This window comes from Pseudophryne corroboree, chromosome 8 (genome assembly GCF_028390025.1).
Source record: "Pseudophryne corroboree isolate aPseCor3 chromosome 8, aPseCor3.hap2, whole genome shotgun sequence".
Lineage (NCBI taxonomy): Eukaryota > Metazoa > Chordata > Amphibia > Anura > Myobatrachidae > Pseudophryne > Pseudophryne corroboree.
In genome coordinates this window covers 401,780,070-401,804,185 of record NC_086451.1, presented here as the reverse complement: position 1 = coordinate 401,804,185, position 24,116 = coordinate 401,780,070, and the positions used below count along the sequence as shown (strand labels likewise).

The 24,116-nt window shown below is 43.3% G+C and overlaps 1 protein-coding gene and 1 pseudogene across 3 annotated transcripts in view; both read right to left on the bottom strand.

The window, feature by feature from the left end:
• The window catches only part of LOC134949301 (cytochrome P450 2G1-like), a 362,663-nt gene that overhangs the window by 285,902 nt on the left and 52,645 nt on the right, over positions 1-24,116 (bottom strand). The window lies entirely within an intron of this gene.
• Positions 9,251-9,370, bottom strand: LOC134950462 (5S ribosomal RNA; annotated as a pseudogene).

Below are 24,116 nucleotides of genomic sequence, written 5' to 3'. Positions count from 1 at the left end.
GTTTGTTGGGCGGGTATCTGACATCATTACTGTGTCACTCGTCGCAGCAATCATCGCACAGAATAAGTAACTACAGGGCTGGTCTTGTTCTGAACAAAATGTGTTTGCTGCCGCTCTGCTGCACAGACGTTCGCACTCCTGCTTTGCTAAAATACACTCCCCCGTGGGCGGCGACTATGCGTTTGCACAGCTGCTAAAAGTAGCTAGCGAGCGATCAACTCGGAATGAGGGCCATTATGCCTAGTCTGTGCAAAGTGCCTTGCAACTGCTTGATTGCTATTACTATATAGCTGCCGTATGTTGGGCAATCCTCTACTTAAATTGTCTCTCTGTCTTGCCCACATAGTGTAAACCACATGTGCAAGACAGAAGATAAACAACAAACTTAGAAGTGCAGCTCAGGGGAATCTTGATTACACTATGTGTTGCTGCGGAGTCCCGGGAAGGTGTCTGGTGGCGAGTGGGACCAGAGGGGTCTGTAAGTATAAAGTTGTTTTATTTTACTTTCACGTGTTAACCTGATGACGGGGTATCATTCCCCAAAATGTTGTAATGTTTGCACTTCGTAGTGTGCACTAAAATTTATTTATTTACAAGTCTTGGAGTACCGCCTCGCTCTACCATATACATATATATATATATATCCTCCACAAAGTTCAGTATAGCGCAACGAGATCTGCTGTTATCCAGAGTTAAGTCCCAAATCAGTGCCGCTTCAAATCCTCTCCACGCCACTGGAGCAATTGTAAAGACTGTCAAAGAATGGAGAGCACACTATTAAATGTATAAAAAGTAAAAATCTTTACCTAAGACATATGCTCACATACATTGAAGTTAAAATTCATCAGCAATGGTGTTTCAACCGCGACTTAGCCATTCAGGTATTCGAATTCCCGTCTCATATCCACACTGGCTCTGCTTCCGGAGGATGACGTCACAGCGTCCACGTCAGTCAGCCACGCCCAATGCGTTTCGTCCTATGGGGACTTCATCAGGGGGTGTGGTTTACCAACTATGAGTTTCCTATATATACCCATTCTGGGTGTTGTTCCTAATCTCTCAATTAAAGAGCTTCTAACAATAAAAAATGATCATTTCACATATCTCATAAATCAATAAACATTTCACAATTATATATATAAAAAGGTCAGATCCGACCATGGTCATGTTTTTTCGAGTCAGACTCAGTTAATAATATCAAGTAACTTTAATCCTTTTTGTACCAGTGTTATTCATTAACTTTAATGGACTAGTCAGCTGAATTTCATACCACATAGCCGTGATTCAGATTTGACCTGTACAATCAGTTATAAAACAATATTAGTAGACAACCCTTTGATTCAAACAGTTTTAAAAGGGAAATATAACATATTAAAGGGAAATCGATGTATGAATTTAACCCCATCATGTCGCACTTCACAGCATTGCGCCATACATAAACATATCAAGTCTGCCTGCCGAGACATAGCCGCTGCCACCAGCAAACTCTAAATTACATGCATACGGGATTAACTGTCAAGAAACAGCACAATGTCACAACCTTCGTTCATACCATGTGGAACAAATGTATTTAGTGTGTAGATCCAAAATGTTTCACGCTTTGATAATAATTTCAGAATGTCACCTTTCCTTTCATCCAATTCTACTTTCTCAATCGCCTTAAAAGAAAGTCCATGGAGTTTCGAATCACAGCATCCAGCAAAATGACGCGGGACACTGTGGTTTTCAACTTTATGGGTAATATTTCGTACATGCTCTAAAATCCTCAATTTAAGGATCCGCTTGGTTTTCCCTACACAACGCTTTCCGCATTTATATTCTAAAAGATAAATCATGTGTGTACTAAGACAACTTAATTTCCCTTTAATCTTCCATGATTTCTCATTAATGGAATTAAAAAACTGTTTATGATCCTTATTTACATATTGACAGACCTTACACTTTGCACACACATAGAAACCCTCCAATCTATCCGACCGTGACACAATATCGTTCTTCAGATTATTTGGAGCAAGTTTACTTTTCAAGGAGCGTGACTTTCTAAAAACCACCTGTGGACACCTGAGGATCACATTCTGTAACAGTTGGTCTAGACATAGAATGTCGCAATGTTTCTGTGGAATCCTGTTATGCACACCAGTGCCAGCAGGAATGTACTGGTGTCTGAACGGAGAGGGATGCAAAACAAATGAACTCACAGACAGACTGGGGAATATGACATTACATACACAGAAGGTGATAGGGTAACAAAATAAACACAAAGTGAACAGAGAAGCCCAAAGGCTAAGAAACTGGGTGTCTCCCTAGTATTAGGAATGCTCAGATGGAAAGAAGCGAGATGTTGTGATTTAATACGTAGAGAACCCGAAATGCTGTTGCTAAGGGCAACAGCAAAACCCTAAAGGGTTACCAATGGGTGTGGCAGTAAACTCCTTGGTCAGAGATGGAATAACAGACACAAGGAGAGTCTCCACAATCCTAGTCTTCACTTGCAGTGCACTGGTTCAGCTTACTGCCACTAAACTGACACCTGAACACCTTGCACAGTGAGAAAGGATTTTGGCAGGCAAGTCTGAGAATACAGCCGCAAACTTGCTAGGTTCACAGAGTAGCAAAAGAACCCCAGCAGGTTAAACGACTGACTCCAGTCTTACTGCTAGGTCTGGATTGGCAGAGTGTAATACCAAATCCCAAGGCCTATTTGCAGTAAGCAACAAACAAATACAAAGTTTACACAGTACTAGCTAGCTTTCAGGAACTGACTAACCAACAAAGATTCAGCAGCATCTGCCTAACCTGAGAAGAGGGTTTATATAGCAGGTGCTGTCCACGCCCCACTCAGACCTCACAGACTGTGAGCACAAAAACCAGCACCGGATCCCCTGCCGTGCACAGAGCCTGTAACCGCTGCACAGCAAAAGACCCAAACCGGAGTATCAGCTACGCTCAGGTTACTCCGCTAGCACTTGTCTCCCGGTTGCCATGACGACGTGGCAGCACAGAGCAGGAGACCCTAACAGTACCCCCCTCTGACGAGGGGTCAAAGAACCCCTACCACCGGGTTTATCGGGGAACTGCGAGAAGAAAGAGCGTAACAGTCTGGGGGCATGAAGATCACCACTGCGCACACACGACCGCTCCTCCGGGCCATACCCCTTCCAGTGCACCAAAAATGACAGCCGACCCCGAACCATCTTGGAGTCAAGAATCCTTTCAACAACAAACTCCCTCTGGCCACGTATCAGAAGAGGGGAAGGTCTTCCACTGGAAGAAGGATTACTAATCGCCCGTTTTAAAAGGGAACAATGAAATGTTTTATTGATACCCAAAGAACGGGGTAGATCTAACTGAAATGCCACCGGATTGATAACCCTAGTGATCTTATAAGGACCGATGAACCAGGGGCCTAACTTATGAGATGGCTGTCTCAACTTCAAATTCTTGGTAGACAACCAGACGAAGTCTCCTAATTTGAACCTGCAGGGTCTCTTCCGCTTATCAAAAACCCTTTTGGTCACTAATGACACAGACACAAGGGCTTTCTTCACTTTCCTCCAAATACCTCTAAGGACCGAAACCACAGAGGAACCACCAGGCGTGGAGTCCAGGGGGTCAAAAAAATTGGCCTTAGGATGATGCCCATACACACAAAGGAAGGTAGCAGAGTGAGCCGCGTTGTTATAGGCAAACTCCGCCATGGACAGATGAGCAACCCAGTCAGTCTGACACTTGGAGACATAACACCTGAGTAACTGCTCCAAGGACTGGTTCACCCTTTCAGTCTGCCCATTAGACTGCGGATGGTAGCCTGACGACAAGCTGACAGAAATCTGGAGATCGGAACAAAATGCCCTCCAGAATTTGGCCACAAACTGGGATCTGCGGTCAGAGACCACATCAAGTGGCAACCCGTGGAGGCGCACAACATGCAGCATAAATAATTCAGACAGGCGTCTGGCCGATGGCAGCCCAACCAATGGAACGAAGTGCGCCATCTTCGAAAACCTGTCAACGACAACCCAGATGGCTGTCATCCCCGAGGATTTGGGCAAGTCCACCACAAAATCCATTGAAATGTGGGTCCATGGCTTAGATGGAATAGAGAGTGGATGTAATGGGCCAACAGGAACCCCTCTAGGAGTCTTATTTCGGGCACAGATGTCACATGCCCGAACCCACTGATCCACATCCCTAGCCACCGAGGGCCACCACACCGCCCTAGATAGCAACTCCCGAGTTCTGGCAATACCCGGGTGACCTGCCGACTTCTTGGCATGGAATTCCAGGAACACTCGCTGTCTTAACCTAGGAGGCACAAACAAAAGACCTACCGGAAAGTCTGGAGGAGCCTGCTCCTGTGCTCTAAGGACTAATGACAAGAGGCCCTGGGTAATGCCCACTTTAACACATGATGGGGACACAATGCGCAATGGCTCCTCGGTGGTCTCCTGGATTGGAGCAAAACTCAGCGAGAGCGCATCAGCCTTGATGTTTTTTGACCCAGGGCGATATGTTATCAAAAAATTAAAGCGAGCAAAAAACAAAGCCCATCGTGCCTGCCTGGCATTGAGGCGCTTCGCTGACTCTAAATATGCCAAATTCTTATGGTCGGTGAGAATTGAGACCACAAACTTAGCCCCCTCAAGCCAGTGTCTCCACTCCTCGAGTGCATCCTTAATAGCCAACAATTCCCGGTTACCCACGTCATAATTCATCTCGGCAGGCGAAAATTTACGGGAAAAGTAAGCACAGGGATGAAGGCAATTATCAGACACCCGCATCTGAGAGAGCACTGCCCCAATACCCATCTCAGAGGCATCCACCTCCACCACAAAAGGACGCTCTGGATCTGGGTGTCGCAGCACCTTGGCCGAGACAAATGCCCTTTTGAGACGGGCAAAAGCCGCTTTGGCCTCACAAGACCAGTGAGCAACATTCGCCCCTTTCTTAGTGAGTGCCACCAAGGGCGCCACTATAGACAAAAATCCAGCGATAAATCGTCTATAAAAATTCGCAAAGCCCTGAAAACGCTGAAGCGCCTTCAAACTAGTGGGCTGCACCCAATCCAGGACTGCCTGTACCTTGGAACCCTCCATTTGGAAACCTTCTGGAGAGATAATATATCCTAGAAATGCGATTTGCTGAACTTCAAATTCGCACTTCTCCAGCTTCGCCCCAAGCCGGTGGTCTCTGAGTTTCTGGAGGACTAAGCGTACATGCTTCCGATGTTCCTCCAGGGAATGGGAGAAGATTAGGATGTCATCTAAGTATACAACTAAGAATCTATCCAAATATTCCCTGAGCACATCGTTCATGAAGTCCTGGAAGACTGTTGGGGCATTACAGAGCCCAAAAGGCATCACCAAATATTCATAATGCCCTGAGTGGGTATTAAAGGCAGTCTTCCATTCATCCCCCTCTTTTATTCGGATTAGATTGTACGCACCGCGTAGGTCAATCTTAGAAAAAATGGTGGCCGTACGAAGCTGGTCAAACAAGACCGAAATGAGAGGCAGTGGGTATGAGTTTTTAATCGTGATACGGTTCAATTCCCTGAAGTCGATGCAGGGTCGCAACGAACCGTCCTTTTTACCCACGAAGAAGAACCCCAACCCAACTGGAGACTGTGAAGGTCTGATAAATCCCTTAGCCAAGTTCTCCTGAATGTACTCTGCCATAGCCTGAGTCTCAGGACGTGACAGGGAGTACAACCTGCTCTTGGGAAGCTTAGCATTCGGCAACAAATTAATGGCACAGTCATAGGGGCGATGGGGAGGTAGTACCTCTGCAACTCTTTTGGAGAACACGTCCGCAAAATCTGCATAACATCCTGGCAATCCTGGCAAACTTAGCTGCGAAAGCCTGACTGGAAGGCTCAAGCAACTCCTGAAACAATCAGGACCCCAACTAAGAATCTCCCCAGAGACCCAGTCAAATTGAGGATTGTGGGCCCTTAACCAGGGTAACCCCAACACCAATGGGGCAAAAGTACAGACAGTCACATAAAAGGACAATTTTTCAGAGTGTGTGGCTCCAATAAACAAAGAAATCTGGCTAGTGCAAGAGGTAATTTTACCCTGGGATAATGGTTCCACGTTTAACCCACAAATCTCAATTTCCGATACCAAGGGTACTAAGGGAACAGAGTGTTTCAGGGCGAATTGGCGGTCCATAAAAACTCCGTCGGCCCCACTGTCCACAAAGGCCTCAGTCTTGACAGTTTGACCGAGGATCTTCAAGGTCACCGGAATGATAAAAGTCTTCTTGGGAAATTCTGACTTCTGGCCTGACAGGATATTTCCCATTACCCTCAGGCCCTGAAGTTTTCCGGCTTTTCTGGGCATGATACTACCACATGACCTTTATTCCCACAGTACAAACATAACCCCTGCTGTCTCCTCCGCGTCTTCTCACGCGAGGAGAGGCGGGTAGCCCCAATCTGCATAGGCTCCTCGGAAAATTCCTCAGAGTCTGAGGTTCCCTTGGGAAAGAAGGAAACCTCGGTCTCCCTTTCAAGCCTGCGCTCTCTCTCAGCCGTCTATCCACCCGAATGGATAACTGCATGAGCTGATCCAAGCTATCAGGCAAGGGATATTGTACCAGTTGGTCTTTTAACTGGTTAGAAAGACCTCTTCGGTACTGGTGTCTCAGGGCTGGGTCATTCCACTGGGTATCATGGGCCAACCTCCGAAACTCCATACAATAAACCTCAACTGGCCTTCGCCCTTGCTTAAGGATCGAAATCTGAGCCTCGGCTGAGGCCATCTTGTCAGGGTCATCATACAACATGCCCAGTGCCGTAAAAAAAGCATCAACACTTTTAAGCGACGGACAGTCAGGCTGCAACCCATATGCCCAGACCTGTGGGTCTCCTTGTAGCAAGGAATTCACTATGCCCACCCGCTGAATCTCTGACCCAGAAGACTGAGGCCTAAGCTGGAAATATAGCTTGCAGCTCTCCTTGAAACAAAAGAACTGCGAGCGATCTCCAGAAAAACGATCCGGGAGATTTACTTTCGGCTCCTTAACCCCTGAAGGTACTGCTGCTGCGGGAGCTCCGCCAGTGGCCTGCGAGGTGTGCATTTTAATGGACAAATCATTAAATTGTCGAGTCAGGACCTGCACCTGTTCGACCACCTGTTGCAAAGTATTTTGAGGGGTATGCTCCATATTCCCACAAAATTTCAACAGGAGTATTAGGCTGCTGAATATGTTATGCACACCAGTGCCAGCAGGAATGTACTGGTGTCTGAACGGAGAGGGATGCAAAACAAATGAACTCACAGACAGACTGGGGAATATGACATTACATACACAGAAGGTGATAGGGTAACAAAATAAACACAAAGTGAACAGAGAAGCCCAAAGGCTAAGAAACTGGGTGTCTCCCTAGTATTAGGAATGCTCAGATGGAAATAAGCGAGATGTTGTGATTTAATACATAGAGAACCCGAAATGCTGTTGCTAAGGGCAACAGCAAAACCCTAAAGGGTTACCAACGGGTGTGGCAGTAAACTCCTTGGTCAGAGATGGAATAATAGACACAAGGAGAGTCTCCACAATCCTAGTCTCCACTTTCAGTGCACTGGTTCAGCTTACTGCCACTAAACTGACACCTGAACACCTTGCACAGTGAGAAAGGATTTTGGCAGGCAAGTCTGAGAATACAGCCGCAAACTTGCTAGGTTCACAGAGTAGCAAAAGAACCCCAGCAGGTTAAACGACTGACTCCAGTCTTACTGCTAGGTCTGGATTGGCAGAGTGTAATACCAAATCCCAAGGCCTATTTGCAGTAAGCAACAAACAAATACAAAGTTTACACAGTACTAGCTAGCTTTCAGGAACTGACTAACCAACAAAGATTCAGCAGCATCTGCCTAACCTGAGAAGAGGGTTTATATAGCAGGTGCTGTCCACGCCCCACTCAGACCTCACAGACTGTGAGCACAAAAACCAGCACCGGATCCCCTGCCGTGCACAGAGCCTGTAACCACTGCACAGCAAAAGACCCGAACCGGAGTATCAGCTATGCTCAGGTTACTCCGCTAGCACTTGTCTCCCGGTTGCCATGACGACGTGGCAGCACAGAGCAGGAGACCCTAACAAATCCTTTTAATTTCACCTCCCTTAGCATTATACCTAGTTACAAAGGGGATTGAGAAATTACTCTTTTCCTGTGTATTTTGTTTGTATACCACCAACTGAGATCTATTTCTATCCTTTGCTCTGTTATAAGACTCCTCAATCACCCATTCAGGATATTTCTTTTTGACAAAATGTTGTTTATATATTTCAGCCTGTTCTTCAAATTTAGACAACTCTCAACAATTACGTCTCAGTCTAATAAATTGCAAATAGTGTATATTGTCTACCCATTTCTTGTAGTGGCAACTCTGATAGTGCACATAGCTATTACGATCTGTTTTTTTTATGTGTGTTTAAGTATTAACCTTTCCTCCATCCTTACAGTCCGTATTGTCCAATACTAAATCCAAAAATTCTATTTTTTTTTTGAAAATTCAAATTAAACTATAAATTGAATGTATTCTTATTTAAATAAACCATGAATTCTTTGAACATCATTTCACTGCCAGACCACACAATTAGGATACCATCTATAAACATCTTATATAGACAAATAAATGATATAAATGGGTTGTTATTTTCTATTACTTTTTCCTCCCACTTACCTAAATAAAGATTATGTAGAACACAGACAGGGGTGATTCCGCACTAGCAAAATTATAATAAAGAATTAAATACCAGAGATATCCTATCAATGAGAGCCACTCATAATCATTAGTTCTGGTGGTGCACCCAAAGTCAAACAATACAGTTACTGTAAAGGTTTTTGGAGAAGAAGAAAGACTCTTTTTGTGGGTGCACGCTTATAAATATTAGTAAGATTTAAAACATACCTTTATTCTAATTATATAAAATTGACAGTGTATCCAGAAAATTACAAGACAAACAACATACAACATTTAAAATTAAACACGCATTGGCATATGTCCAATATTCTATGGTATCATACAGAAACCACTAAGTGGATCTGTGGACCCTGCTGCTCTGCCTATGCCATTTATAATTATAGAGGACCACTAGTCAGTATATTCAAATTTGCATTAATTGATTGTTAATGGACCAAGGAAAATACCTTCATAGTAATGTAAACCTGTATTCAGGTGGAAGAAAGAAGTCAACAGTGATTCTGCTGTCAGCGTTAGACACTGGGTAACCCCAAATTGATATTCTACTGCACTCGGTATTCCCAGGGGGTCACCCACCCTAGTACTAGCCAAGCCCACTCCTGCTTAGCTTCCAAGTTCTAAAGGTATTGGGCGTATTCCAGTGTGGTATGATAGTAGAATAGTATGTATCGCACCTCCCAGTGAATCACTGATGAGAGATCACTTGAAAAAGAAAAACTGAGATTAATGCAGTCAGAAGGAACAATAGGTGGATCTGCTGCCAGCGTTAGGTGGGGGTAGAAATATAACCTCCGGATCACTGGTGGGAGTCCACGAACCAGAAGAAGGAGAAAAAGAGAAAGGAAAAGAAGAAGAAGAAGAAGCAAAGCGAGAGCACGAGAAAGAAGAATATGGAAGAAACAGAAGTACGAATATTGTATTCCACGTATTTCACCCCTGTTCGGGTAGATTCTTGGTAATGCAACTAGATGATATTAGGCCATCGGCTGATTGCCTGCACTTTTGGAGAAAGTCATGTTTTTATAACGATATTGGCTTTAATATCACAAAAATTGTAAACCGTAGGTTTAAGAAAGTGCTAGGGGATTAACTGAGTATTAACACTGATGTTCCAATTGATACATATGTACCTAATAGATATTGTGAGGTTACTGTTTATCCTACTGAGTTGCACAAATTACATACATTACTCACTATATATATATATATATATATATATATATATAAAAGCTAGGATGTCTAATTAGTTGCCTTAGATTCTATACCTGTTGTAAGCACTGAGGGGTAAATTTACTAAGGTGGGAGTTTTTTTAGAACTGGTGATGTTGCCCATAGCAACCAATCAGATTCTACTTAACATTTGTCTAGCTGCTTCTAGAAAATAATAGATACAATCTGATTGGTTGCTATGGGCAACATCACCAGTTCTAAAAATCTCCCACCTTAGTAAATTTACCCCTGAGACTCAGAAATAAATACCTAGTATTCCATAAGAGTGCAATTGCAAAACTAGTAACTTATAATAACAATATTTACACAGTCTAGCTACTGGTCTAAGTTCAAACAGAAACAATTGTAGTGCCAATACACAGTCTAGCTATTATTGCAACTTAAATGGAAACAGTAAATAACAATAATTGCACACTCTGGCTACTGTTTCATTTTACACAGTCTAGCAACTGTAACAACTTAGATAAAGGCAATTTGACAGTTTTTTCTCAGTCGGATCAACAAATTAAACGCATGATTCATATAATTAATACCAGCCCCCTTTAAAGTAAATCTCTGTTTATGCTGTCCCTAGAGATAATAAAGCTCATTTCCCACTCACTTGAAGATAATAATAATAATAATGTGCCTTAATTACCCAAGATTGATGCCAGCTTTGATCTACAACGGCACCGTGTATAATCCACCTCTGTTATAATTAGTGTAGCATAGGCCGTGTAATAGTAAGAAATAGAGGTAACTTACAGGTCCTGATTGATAGAAGTAACAATACTTTTCCGGCAGCCGGCAGGAACCGCTCAGCTCTCGGATTAGAAATCAAGGGTCCCAGAGCGAGAGTGGCAAGCAGCACTGAGATAAAGTCCGGCGTGTGGTAACATAGGATCTGTAAACGAACAACCGTCTAACCTGTGGTGGCAGGCAGCCGAGGACGGCTGCAGAGTAGAGTCCCAAGGCTGGGAACAGCAAACAGACACTGCAGCGGCAATGCTGCAAGATGGCTCCAACCGAGCAGGAGGGCTGGTCTGTGAGTCCTATAGGGGTACGGCGGTGGTCAGAAGTGGGACGGGCCGTGCGTGTGGAAAACCGGTTTTGGAAGTGAGCAAGCCCCATTGGTGGGCGAACCCGGTTTTCTGCACGTGCAGTTCCTCCATCCCAGCATTCACAGCGGCGTCGGGCAGCCTATACGGAAGGAGAGGGTACTGCTGCAGCAGCGCTTACTACCAATGACATAGCGCTGCTGCAGCTCCAGTCCCCCTCCCTTCTCCTCCTTGTCCGATGCCTGCACCGAGGGAGCTGCCAGCATGAGGAGCCTGTCAGCGGCGAAATGGTAAGTATCTCTCTCTCTCTCCCTCCCTTTCTCTCTCTCTCTCTCTCTCTCTCTCAGGGGGACACTGTCTGCCGTAATGTGTAAAAAGGGGGCCTGGCTGCCACAATATGTAAAAAGGGGGACATCGTCTGCCGTAATGTGTAAAAAGGGGGACTGGCTGCCGCAATGTGTAAAAAGGGGGACACTGGCTGCTGTAATGTGTACAAACGGGGACACCATCTACCGTAATGTGTAAAAAGGGGGACTGGCTGCCACAATGTCTATAAAGGGGGACACTGTCTGATGTACTGTGTAAAAATGGGGATGCTGTCTGCCGTCATGTGTAAAAAGGGGACGCTGTCTGCCGTAATGTGTAAAAAGGGGATGCTGTCTGCTGTAATGTGTAAAAAAAGGGGACGCTGTCTGCCGTAATGTGTAAAAAAGGGGACGCTGTCTGCCGTAATGTGTTTAAAAGGGGACGCTGTCTGCTGTAATGTGTAAAAAATGGGGACGCTGTCTGCCGTAATGTGTAAAAACCGGATGCTGTCTGCCGTAATGTGTAAAAAAAGGGGACGCTGTCTGCCGTAATGTGTAAAAAGGGGACGCTGTCTGCCGTAATGTCTAAAAGGGGGACTGTCTGCTGTAATGTGTAAAAAGGGGGACTGTCCGCTGTAATGTATAAAAGGGGGACTGTCTGGTGTAGTGGCGCTACTGTGCAGCGTAATTTGAATAATGGAGACTACTGTGCACCGTAGTATGAATTGCTATTATATTGTGGCCATGCCCCCTCCCCATGAAGCCACTCCCCTATATATTTTGTGCGCGCCTACGGCGCGCACTTCCCCTATCTTGCATAGGGGGCGCCAATGCCGTTTCTTGCACACAACGCTAAAATGCCTAGTTACGGCACTGACCAGCTGTATACATATAGTACAGTACAGTAGGCCATTGCTGTATCTTGCAGCTCTGTGTCAAGTATACTATCTCTGTGCTTCATTATTGTGAGCAGTATATAGTAGGACAGTGCAGCATTTTGGTGACCAGCAGTATACATATAGTACAGTACAGCAGGCCATTGCTGTATCTTGCAGCTCTGTGTCAAGTATACGATCTCTGTGCTTCATTATTGTGAGCATTATATAGTAGGACAGTGCAGCATTTTGGTGACCAGCAGTATACATATAGTACAGTACAGTAGGCCATTGCTGTATCTTGCAGCTCTGTGTCAAGTATACGATATCTGTGCTGCATTATTGTGAGCAGTATATAGTAGGACAGTGCAGCATTTTGGTGACCAGCAGTATACATATAGTACAGTACAGTAGGACATTGCTGTATCTTGCAGCTCTGTGTCAAGTATACTATCTCTGTGCTGCATTATTGTGAGCAGTATATAGTAGGACAATGCAGTATTTTGGTGACCAGCAGTATACATATAGTACAGTACAGTAGGCCATTGCTGTATCTTGCAGCTCTGTGTCAAGTATACGATCTCTGTGCTGCATTATTGTGAGCAGTATATAGTAGGACAATGCAGCATTTTGGTGACCAGCAGTATACATAAAGTACAGTACAGTAGGCCATTGCTGTATCTTGCAGCTCTGTGTCAAGTATACGATCTCTGTGCTGAATTATTGTGAGCAGTATATAGTAGGACAGTGCAGCATTTTGGTGACCAGCAGTATACATATAGTACAGTACAGTAGGCCATTGCTGTATCTTGCAGCTCTGTGTCAAGTATACTATCTCTGTGCTGCATTATTGTGAGCATTATATAGTAGGACAGAGCAGCATTTTGGTGACCAGCAGTATACATATAGTACAGTACAGTAGGCCATTGCTGTATCTTGCAGCTCTGTGTCAAGTATACGATATCTGTGCTGCATTATTGTGAGCAGTATATAGTAGGACAGTGCAGCATTTTGGTGACCAGCAGTATACATATAGTACAGTACAGTAGGACATTGCTGTATCTTGCAGCTCTGTGTCAAGTATACTATCTCTGTGCTGCATTATTGTGAGCAGTATATAGTAGGACAATGCAGCATTTTGGTGACCAGCAGTATACATATAGTACAGTACAGTAGGCCATTGCTGTATCTTGCAGCTCTGTGTCAAGTATACGATCTCTGTGCTGCATTATTGTGAGCAGTATATAGTAGGACAGTGCAGCATTATGGTGACCAGCAGTATACATATAGGCCCTCATTCCGAGTTGATCGCAGAGAGTCATCGCATCGCAAATGTGCAAAAACTAACTAACTGCGCATGCGCAAATGCGTAAATACGCATGCGCGAGCACAGCCGTATGACACTGGTGCAAAAATACAAAAAAAAAAAAACACACGTTACTCACAAACGAAAACGAGGAGTGGCGGAGGTGTGGCGGAGGCGAGACTTCGCAATGGTCCGACATGGGCGTGAAAGTGGGCGTACAGTGTGGGAGTATGCAACTCGCAATGGGCGTGTTTTTCGCAATAAAACATTGTCGCTGTTAAAACTAACATAGGAATCCGTAGCAATCTTCACGCAGCAGCCGAGTAGGTCTGCAGTTACTCTGCATTTGCGAAGTACTGTTACAAGTGTGTATGCACTAATTAGCAGTTAATTGGAGAGCACATTCATCTGTTGCCCAATTACTTGTTAAATACTGCTCAGATGAAAGTTAGCAAACAACAATTGTAAAAACCCACATTACATGTTTATTCTAAGCACATATAAATCTCACACACTGCCAAATAAGGTTGTTATTTGTGTTCAAGTTGGTGTGTAAACATTTATTGTAAAGGGCAGGTTTTAATGTGTGTAAGAGTACCAAATGCAAACAAGTGAAATTAACCAAAATGTAATTAAAAAGCTGCAACATTTAACCTAAATAAACTGAGACCCACATAATGCAGCATACACTTAATTTTGGCCAGAAATGATAGTTTTATATTTGTTTTTAATATCTGACAATGTTTTAAATGATGTCCTGTTGCCCATAGCAAAAAATAAAAAGTGTGTCATTTTAATTAATATGGACATTAAAGTGTGGTGCAAGGCATACCTGTAGTATTTTTTAAGATGCAATTGTTTTTATAAATTGCAGATTGTTCCCTCGTTCCACAAGTGTCTATATGCTTACCTAATCTTCCTGGAACTAAGATTTACCTAATGCATTACCTTGAATAAAGTACTCAATTTTTGTTAAAGTATTAATTTTTTATTACTGTAGTAATATATTTTTTAAACCAAACAACATGGCTACACGTGAGTATCACAGGCAGAGATGGACCAAGCAGCAAGCAGATGCCACTGACACAAATTATATAGCAGAACTCAGTACTCGGCAAACATCAGCTTCTGACAAAATGATAATTTGTAGTAAAAATAAAAGATATTACACACCCTACCTCACAAAAATATTGACCCAACTGAGAAAGAATTAGGATCCACCACACAAACACATCAATACATAGCACACTAGTAACAGGAAGATGGCTCTGGTGTTTCAGAAAAAAAGCTCACAGGCTACAATACCTCCAAACATTAATAATACATTTCACTAAGAGGGAGTTATCCATTCTGGCCACACAAGCCAACTCCAAAATAACATAGAGGCAACATGAAAAACATGGGTGCTGCCCATCTGGAGAGACATCACTTTCTTTTTTTTCTCCCCGCCTGAGGCTGTTCTTCTTGGCTTGGTCTGCGGAGCGACCTTCGTTGGGCCTGCCCAGTGGGCTGTTCTTCCTGGGCAGGGGCAGGGGAGGGAGCCGATGTGGGTGGCTCTCTGCCACTGTGGGCAAGGGAGACAGCGATGGCCTGGAGCCCTTGCAAGATGTTAGTTGCAAGGCTTTGGAATGAGGAGGCAAGTTGTTCTTGTCCCTGCCTGATCTCTGCCAGACCCTGGCAGAGTTGAGCAACACTTGCTCAACACTGGTTCGGTGCTCACTGAGCCGGACAGCTATCTGGCTTACCTCCCGGAGGACCCCGTCTTGAAACGCATTTAGGCTCTCACCATACCTAGCTATTTCAAGCAGGATCTCCGGGATAGCAGAGGGTTGGGTGGGGGGGCCAGTAGGAACCTGCAGAGGTGGGATTTGTGGTCCCACACTGCCAGACCCACTAGGTCCCTCCACCTCAGCCTCAGCCACATAACCTTCCTGTGACTCTAACTGATCACCCCCCTGTGCTGTGTTTTGTGGCAAGCAAATAGAAGAATGTGTGGGAAAAGAGTACAATAAAGAATTATTTTTTTTGCTAAAAATACAGTTTAAATTGCAGACAAATACGTATGTAAACTTACCTGGCAAGTCATGTTCCGTCAGGATCTCAGGCAGGTCCGTGTCCATATTAGACACCCCTTGGCCCTCCTCATAACTGACACAGGGCATCGCCATCTCCTCCAAGTCTGTAAACTCCACAGCGACAGCTGCTCCTCTACCTGTAGCCCTTGAGGCATTCCATTCCGCAGACCTCTTTGCCTTCAGGCGGGATTTGAAGTCGGTCCAACTACATATGTTTGGGGAAATAGGGGCAAAGTACAGTATTATTATTTCTGGAAATAAATATATAGGACACATGTTCTGCTTTTGTTTGCTATACATAACATCACATGTAACTACATTTTTAAGAAAACTTAGCACAGAGAATGGACTGGCAAGATGCACTTACCGTCGTCTAACTTCCTGTGATGTTCTGACGACAGAGCCAACTTCATTCACAGAATGTGTGATGTCCCTCCAGATGCTATCTTTCGTAGCAGCACCCATGTTTTTGGGTCCTCTATGTATTTTGGACATGGCCTGCGTGACCAAAACACGCAACTCCCTCTTAGTGAATGCTGGCTGTCTTTTTTTACGTCTGGAGGTAGCCTGTGAGCTTTCCTCCTGTTGCTCCTCACCATCTTCCTGGTCACTAGCATCTTCTGTCTGTTGTGCTTGTGTGGCTAATGCTGATTCTCCCTCAGTTTGGCCAGTATGTGTGTGTGGCAGGGTATCCCCACTTAATTGTTGGGGCTCAGAAGCTGACATTTCCCGAGTACTGGGTCCTGCCTCTTCCAAATCCGCAGAGGCGGATTCCATCATTCGTCTCTGGCACTCTATGCGTTTTTTCGCCAATGCCATCTGCTGCTGCATAATGCCGTCCATCTCTGCTGCTAATTCCTCACGAGTAGCCATGTTGGAGATGAAGTCTGTACGCCCAGGTGTGTGGCGATTTATACCTACGTGCGGCGCGTTAATTCACACAGGTGTACAGTATGCTAATATTGCTACCGATTGTACTGCTTATTTAAGGGCCTGTTTTGCACGCTGTGAGTGTATTGGTGATGAATGGAGTTTCTGTTTCTGTCTCGTTCGAGAAGGTGCTCTTTTGGACTTTGCAGAGTGTGTAATTTTAGCATTGTCAAGCATACAGTTTTCCATTTTTTAGCTTTTAGCATATACACCGTTCCGTTTGTGAGTAGTCGTGCAATCGTCTTGTTGTTAAATGCAAGTATGTTTGTTGGTGCAATGCAGGTGTTTTTCTGTTTTTGTTAGATTTTTTTTTTTTTTATATCTTTTTTATTTTTATTTTAGATTTTTTGGACTAACCTGTACTTTAGTGTTTCTGTTTTGTGGACTAATTTAAAAATGTTGCTCTTAGTCTCATTTTGTGTCTCTTGTAGGTGTATATTTTCAGGAGAAGTGATCCTACTTTATTTTCTGCCCAACTTATCCTTTAGTATTTGGGCCAGTTTCTTGACCAAATCAACTGTGTTATTTTGTGGAGCAGGTAAGTCCCCTAGGCCTGTGTTTGTGTCTGTTTGTGCTAATGGTCTGTATGTGTTCTTAGTCTCATTTTGTGTCTCTTGTAGGTGTATATTTTCAGGAGAAGTGATCCTACTTTATTTTCTGCCCAATTTATCCTTTAGTATTTGGGCCAGTTTCTTGACCGAATCAACTGTGTTATTTTGTGGAGCAGGTAAGTCCCCTAGGCCTGTGTTTGTGTCTGTTTGTGCTAATGGTCTGTATGTGCTCTTAGTCTCATTTTGTGTCTCTTGTAGGTGTATATTTTCAGGAGAAGTGATCCTACTTTATTTTCTGCCCAACTTATCCTTTAGTATTTGGGCAAGTTTCTTGACCAAATCAACTGTGTTATTTTGTGGAGCAGGTAAGTCCCCTAGGCCTGTGTTTGTGTCTGTTTGTGCTAATGGTCTGTGTGTGTTCTTAGTCTCATTTTGTGTCTCTTGTAGGTGTATATTTTCAGGAGAAGTGATCCTACTTTATTTTCTGCCCAACGTATCCTTTAGTATTTGGGCAAGTTTCTTGACCAAATCAACTGTGTTATTTTGTGGAGCAGGTAAGTCCCCTAGGCCTGTGTTTGTGTCTGTTTGTGCTAATGGTCTGTATGTGTTCTTAGTCTCATTTTGTGTCTCTTGTAGGTGTATATTTTCAGGAGAAGTGATCCTACTTTATTTTCTGCCCAACTTATCCTTTAGTATTTGGGCCAGTTTCTTGACCAAATCAACTGTGTTATTTTGTGGAGCAGGTAAGTCCCCTAGGCCTGTGTGTTGTGGAGTATGTGTGTGTTCAAAGTGTTTTGCTTATGTTTGTCATCACTAATTTTTTAAAAATTACTTTAATTTTTCCGGATTGATCAGCAAAGTAGTGCTGGTCTTGCCTGTAATAGCTACTAAAGGACTCAATTTTGTGTAGAATGTTGTTTAGATTTATAACATAATTTTCATTAGTTATACGTTGGTGTTGGTAATTTTTTTGATGCTCTTATTATGTGTATGTTTGGTTGGTTTACACATTGTGATTTTTTTGGTTAACCTATGTTTGTTCATACCTTTTAATTTGTGCTTTCCCTTTTTTTACACAATTTTTAATTGGTCCGTAATTGAATCCAGAAAAAATGTCGTATGCTCCTGCAGTAAGTTTACACACAGAAAATTTATTTTGGATTAAGGTTGTACATTTGATTTTTTAAATTGTCTTATTCTCAATATTATTACCTTTATTTTAAGTTGGTTATGTCGGTCTTTGTGGCTGCTGAAGCCCTCCCACCCCAACCCACGGAAGCACTCCCACCCCAACCGCCATCCCGCCAACCACAACCGGCTCCTCATCAACCAAGGCAACGGAGGCGTGCTAGGCCACCAATTTTCCGCACCCGTGTCCTACTTTTTGGGATGCCAGATGATGTTGTTGTGCGTAGATACAGGCTGCCACCACATCTAATCCTAGACACTCACTCCATAATAGAGAGTGATCTGGAGTCTTCAATTCGGTATCCTACAGCAATACCACCATTGACACAATTCCTTGCTGTGTTACATTTTGTGGCCACAGGGTCATTTCAGCATGTTGTTGGAGACCTGGTTGGCATGTCGCAGGGCCAGTTCAGTAAGGTCCTGCGGCGTGTCAGCCAGGCTTTCATAAAGCGTGTGAAGCAATTTATTGCTATGCCTCTGGATGATGGTGCCCTAGATGTGGTGAAGCGGCAATTTGAGGAAGGTGGTAGTCGCTTCCCACATGTTATTGGGGTTGTGGATGGCACACATGTAGCTATTGTGCCACCAAGACATAATGAAGAAATTTATAGAAACAGGAAACTGTTTCATTCTCTGAATGTAATGGTTGTTTGTGGGCCATCCCTCCAGATCCTTTCCCTGAATGCCAAGTTTCCCGGAAACTCGCATGATGCTTATGTCATTAGACAATCAGGGATATGGCACAGATTAAGATCAAGTCAACGAGCAGACATGTGGTTATTGGGTGAGTTGGCCAACATAATTTCCTGCCATTTTTTATCAATTTTAGGAATATTCTCTTTCTAATTTTTTCGTCTCCTCAAACAGGAGACCGTAGATATCCTTGCACCCCCTGGCTCATGACTCCTTACCGTAATCCCAGGCCAGGACCACAGACGGCATTTAACTCCACGCTTACTGCCACTAGACAGCTGGTGGAGCGCACAATTGGGGTCCTTAAAGGCCGTTTTCGTGTGCTCCACCGCACTGGTGGCGACATTATGTATTCGCCGGAGATGGTAAGTAAAATAGTGGTCCTGTGCGCTATACTACATAACATCGCGGTAAGGAGTAGCGTAGAGCTTCCTCAGACAGAGGAATTGCCAGATGAGGAGCCAGGGGTTGTCCGTCGATTCAGTGGTGGGAGTGTTTCACGGAGGGGAAGCCAAGTCAGGGCAAGCATTGTTGAAGAATATTTCAGGTATAGTGTTTTTGGATTTACTTTTCAAAATTATTACAAAACACGGTATGCTTATGCTCATTTTGTTCAGATGTAATTTGGGTTGCTATTGTAAGCTCATTGTGTAATTATTCGGGTGTGTGGGAATATCTAATTATGTTTTTTAAAAATAACCTTAAACAGGTTAAGCTTACAATGTTTTTTTTTGGAATCTAATAATGTGATGTTGCTAAATAGTGTCCTTATTTGTTTTCTTTCATCTAATCCTGTTTTTAATGAAAAAAAACACAAACAAATAAAACTCAATGTTGGCCACTTTGTGACTGTGCAGCTGAATTATCACACAAAATGTGGTGAGTACACAGTTTTTTTTTTTTAGTTTTTTCAAAGTGTGTGTGTGTGTCTGTGTTTGTGTGGGTGTTTTCGTTGGGGGTTGTGTGTAAATTTTGTGTTTAATTTTTCCTCTTCCGCGACTGCGTATTTCCGCTCGAGCGAAATTATCACTCTGCTCTTCACAGCATTGCAAACATCAATAAAGTTTATTGTAATGACAGCATAGATTTTAGACCAATCACATGCTAACACACACTATAAATATATGCCCAAATAAGGAAAACGCCATTGCCATGATGCGTGCTGCACCTTTCACCAGGCGGGAGCTCCGCGTCCTGGTTGCGGTGATGGACCGCCGCATAGGCCGCGTAGGGCGATTTATCCCCAATCGGGTTAAGCGCGAGGCCGACGCGGAGGTCCGCCACCTACTCAGGACTCGCGTCCGCAGCAGGCGGACCATCATCCAGCTGGAACACAGATGGAGTGATCTGCGCAGGAGGACTCCGGAGCTTTTGGCGGAGATCCGCTAGCAAATCCGCCAACTGCGTGCACGCAGTAAGTAACATTACATTATTATCCAAAACTGTGCAAATTTACACTAAGTGGTATTCTGTAATTGCAACACTGACTGAACTAGTTATCAAAATATGACAGTGTGTGTGGTTAGGGCAAACAGTACTGACTGTAGCAAAGTTAGTCAAAACAAGTGCATGTTGTTAAAAATTTATACACAGGCTGGAAACTACACCACATAACTTGATCAGTGTGGTCAATATAATAAGGTGGCTTGAATATTGATATGGTGATGTTGCCTATAACAATCATTATGAGTCAATGGAATAGATTATGTCATGAGCATCACAAAAGTAATGTAGAATCAGATTGTTTGCTATGGACAACATCAACAGATTTTTACTTAAAAAAAAATTGTTCGCCCTGTGTCTTTTACTTGTACAGAACAGTGTAATTGCCAATTGGTGTTTTGAAAAATTGACATGCTACACAAAATAACATACATATATCAATCTAGGTCGAGCACAATGGCAAGCTGATGCAGGGAGGCAACAACATGGCCCTTCTCAGCCCCCCTCCCCTTCTCAGTCCCCCTCCCCTTCTCAGTCCCCCTCCCCTTCCCAATCCCCCTCCCCTTCCCAGTCCCCCTCAGCTTCCCACTCCCCCTCAGCTTCCCACTCCCCCTCAGCTTCCCACTACCCTTCTCAGCCTACCTCTCCTTCTCCTTCTGTGCCCCCTTCTCCTCCTTACCAGTCCCCTTCTCCTTCAAAATCCCCTTCTCAGCCCCCCTCAACCTCGATTGGCCAAACATTCTCTCCGCCCCCCTCGCCCTCACAATCAGACCCACACTCAGAACAAACATCCCCAATCCCTCCTCCTTCCCCCATCCCTCCTCCTTCCCTAATCCCGCCTCCTTCCCCCATCCAGACTCCTTCCTCCATCCAGCCTCCTTCCCCCATCCAGCTGCCATCACCACCCAGCGAATGGGCAGAAGAAGCCCCTGATGGGCTAAGTGACAATGTTGCAGAGGAAAGTAAGTATTTTTAAATTTATCAAATAATGATTACCTACTTACACTTACAATGTCAAAACATGCCCTGTTGTACTGTTGGAAATGTGCTACCAAGACTAAAAATTAGAGTTATTATTCATGGTGTACATGTTGCATTGAATTTTGTAAGAGTGTCATTATATGTACTATTTATGTGTGCAATGTTTCGTGTGTCCACTCTAGGTCGACACTCATTAGTTCAACAGGGTTGCCAGGACAACATGCTTTATCTGTGCTCAGTTTTGAGGCTAACATTTCTACCTGAGTGGAGTTCTTTTTAACATGGGATGTTACCCATAGCAACCAATAACATTATACTTGTAATTTGTAAGTCCACTTTTACAAGATAATGGGGGTAAATCCAAGTTGATCGCAGCAGGATTTTTGTTAGTAATTGGGCAAAACCAAGTGCAGTGCAGGGGTGGCAGATATAACATGTGCAGAAAGAGGAAAATTTGGGTGGGTTATTTTATTTCTGTGCAGGGTAAATACATGCTGCTTTACTTTTACACTGCCAATTAGATTGCAGATTGAACACACCCCACCCAAATCTAACTCTCTCTGCACATGTTACATCTGCCTCCCCTGCAGTGCACATGGTTTTGCCCAATTGCTAACAAAAATCCTGCTGCGATCAACTTGGAATTACCCCCAATATGTCTAATTAGATTGGTTGCTATGGTCAACGTCCCATCTTAAATAGAACTCCCATAGTAGTTAATGTACCCCATGGTGTGGTACACTTTCTAGTAAAAAACAAAAAAACATTGCTGAGCAGGCTTGTGTGTTGTTCTGCTACTGATTTTTCATTAAAACAGCCATGATGTAGTCACTTAGGCATTAAAGCAGGCCTGTCCAAACTGCGGCCCTCCAGCTGCAGAGAAACTACACATTCCAGCATGCCCTGACACAGTTTTGCATTCTCTGACCCCAAAACTGTGTCAAGGCATGCTGGTATATGTAGTTTCACAACAGCTGGAGGGCCTCAGTTTGGACAGGCCTGCATTAAAGTGTGCTTTGTGCCCTGCTTGTATAATAGGTAATGTGAGTAAGTTATTAATGTTTTCTTTGACTCTTCTTTTCAGATGCTGCAGTTGGAGATCCCAGAACTTTAAAAACACTTTTAGGACGCCTAAAATCACATTTAAGGGATGTCATATCCGACATTGAGGAGATTGAAAATGTCCTTTAATTTTCTTTTGTACATTTTGATAAAAATTTTATTTCTTTACAAAAAAAAAACAAATAAAAAAATAAAAAATGTTGACGTTAAGTGGGTGTTGTGTTTATTTATGCTATAAAGGAACAGCACATTGGCGTGCAGAAATTGGTGACCTTAAACAGTTCACACATCTTACTTAAGATTACAAACATAAAAATAGAACACAAAAATGTTTACATACAAAAGCAGTTAGGAGGTTATGGATTCTAAATACATGAAAATACATTTATTCACACACTACACATATACACAATACTTCAAACATTTGCATTACAGCGTGAAAAATACCCATATCTATATTTGTCACTTTTCAACAACAATGTTTCTGGCCAATTATGGCTACAAAGTGTTCTTCTGGTATTCTTTGGAGACTTAATTGGTCAGGACCCTTGTCATTAATTACACTAATTGGGTTCGTAATTGAGGAGGGCTTGTGGACTTTTAAGAGAAAGGTGTAATTCCACTGATTAGGGAAAAAAAACCCATTGTGGTGCGTTTGTCCGCAAAAGTGTGCACTTTTAAGATGGATGTGTCAATCTACTAAAACTTAGTATTTTTACGATGAAGTATGTGTTAATGCGATAGTTTCGCATTGCTGCGATGGTTTCGCATTGCTGCGATGTCATTTGGCGTACGCCCACTTTGTGTAATACTGCGTACGAATGAGCAAAAATACGTTGGGGGCGGAATTTCGCAATTTTGCTATATGTTCGCAATTTTACACAAACCTTGTGCGAACGAAAAAAATAGCGAACAACTCGGAATGAGGGCCATAGTACAGTACAGTAGGCCATTGCTGTGTCTTGCAGCTCTGTGTCAAGTATACTATCTATGTGCTGCATTATTGTGAGCATTATATAGTAGGACAGTGCAGCATTTTGGTGACCAGCAGTATACATATAGTACAGTACAGTAGGCCATTGTTGTATCTTGCAGCTCTGTGTCACTTCTAGTGTCCTGATCAGTGCTCAATATCTGCTGCATTGTTGTGACCAGTATGTATACTGTACTGTGCAACGTGTGTTATACACTTGGTGATTTTATACATCCTCTAATCTGTTCTGAGCGATGTGTGAGATACACCTGGGGATTATACACCCTGTATACTGTACTGTGCAACGTTTGTGATACACCTGGTGATTATACACCCTGTATATTGTACTGAGCGATGTGTGAGATACACCTTGGGATTATACATCCTATATACTGTACTGTGTGATGTGTGAGATACACCTGGGGATTATACACCCTTTATACTATACTGTGCGATGTGTGTGATACACCTGGTAATTAATTATACACCCTGTATACTGTACTGTGCGACGTGTGTTATAAACCTGGTGATTATACATCCTGTAATCTGTACTGAGTGATGTGAGAGATACACCTGGGGATTATATACCCTATATGCTCTACTGTGTGATGTGTGAGATACACCTGGGAATTATACACCCTATATACTGTACTGAGTGATGTGTGAGATACACCAGGGGATTACACACCCTGTATTATTATTATTATTATTATTATTATTATTTATATTTTCCTTTATTTATATGACGCCACA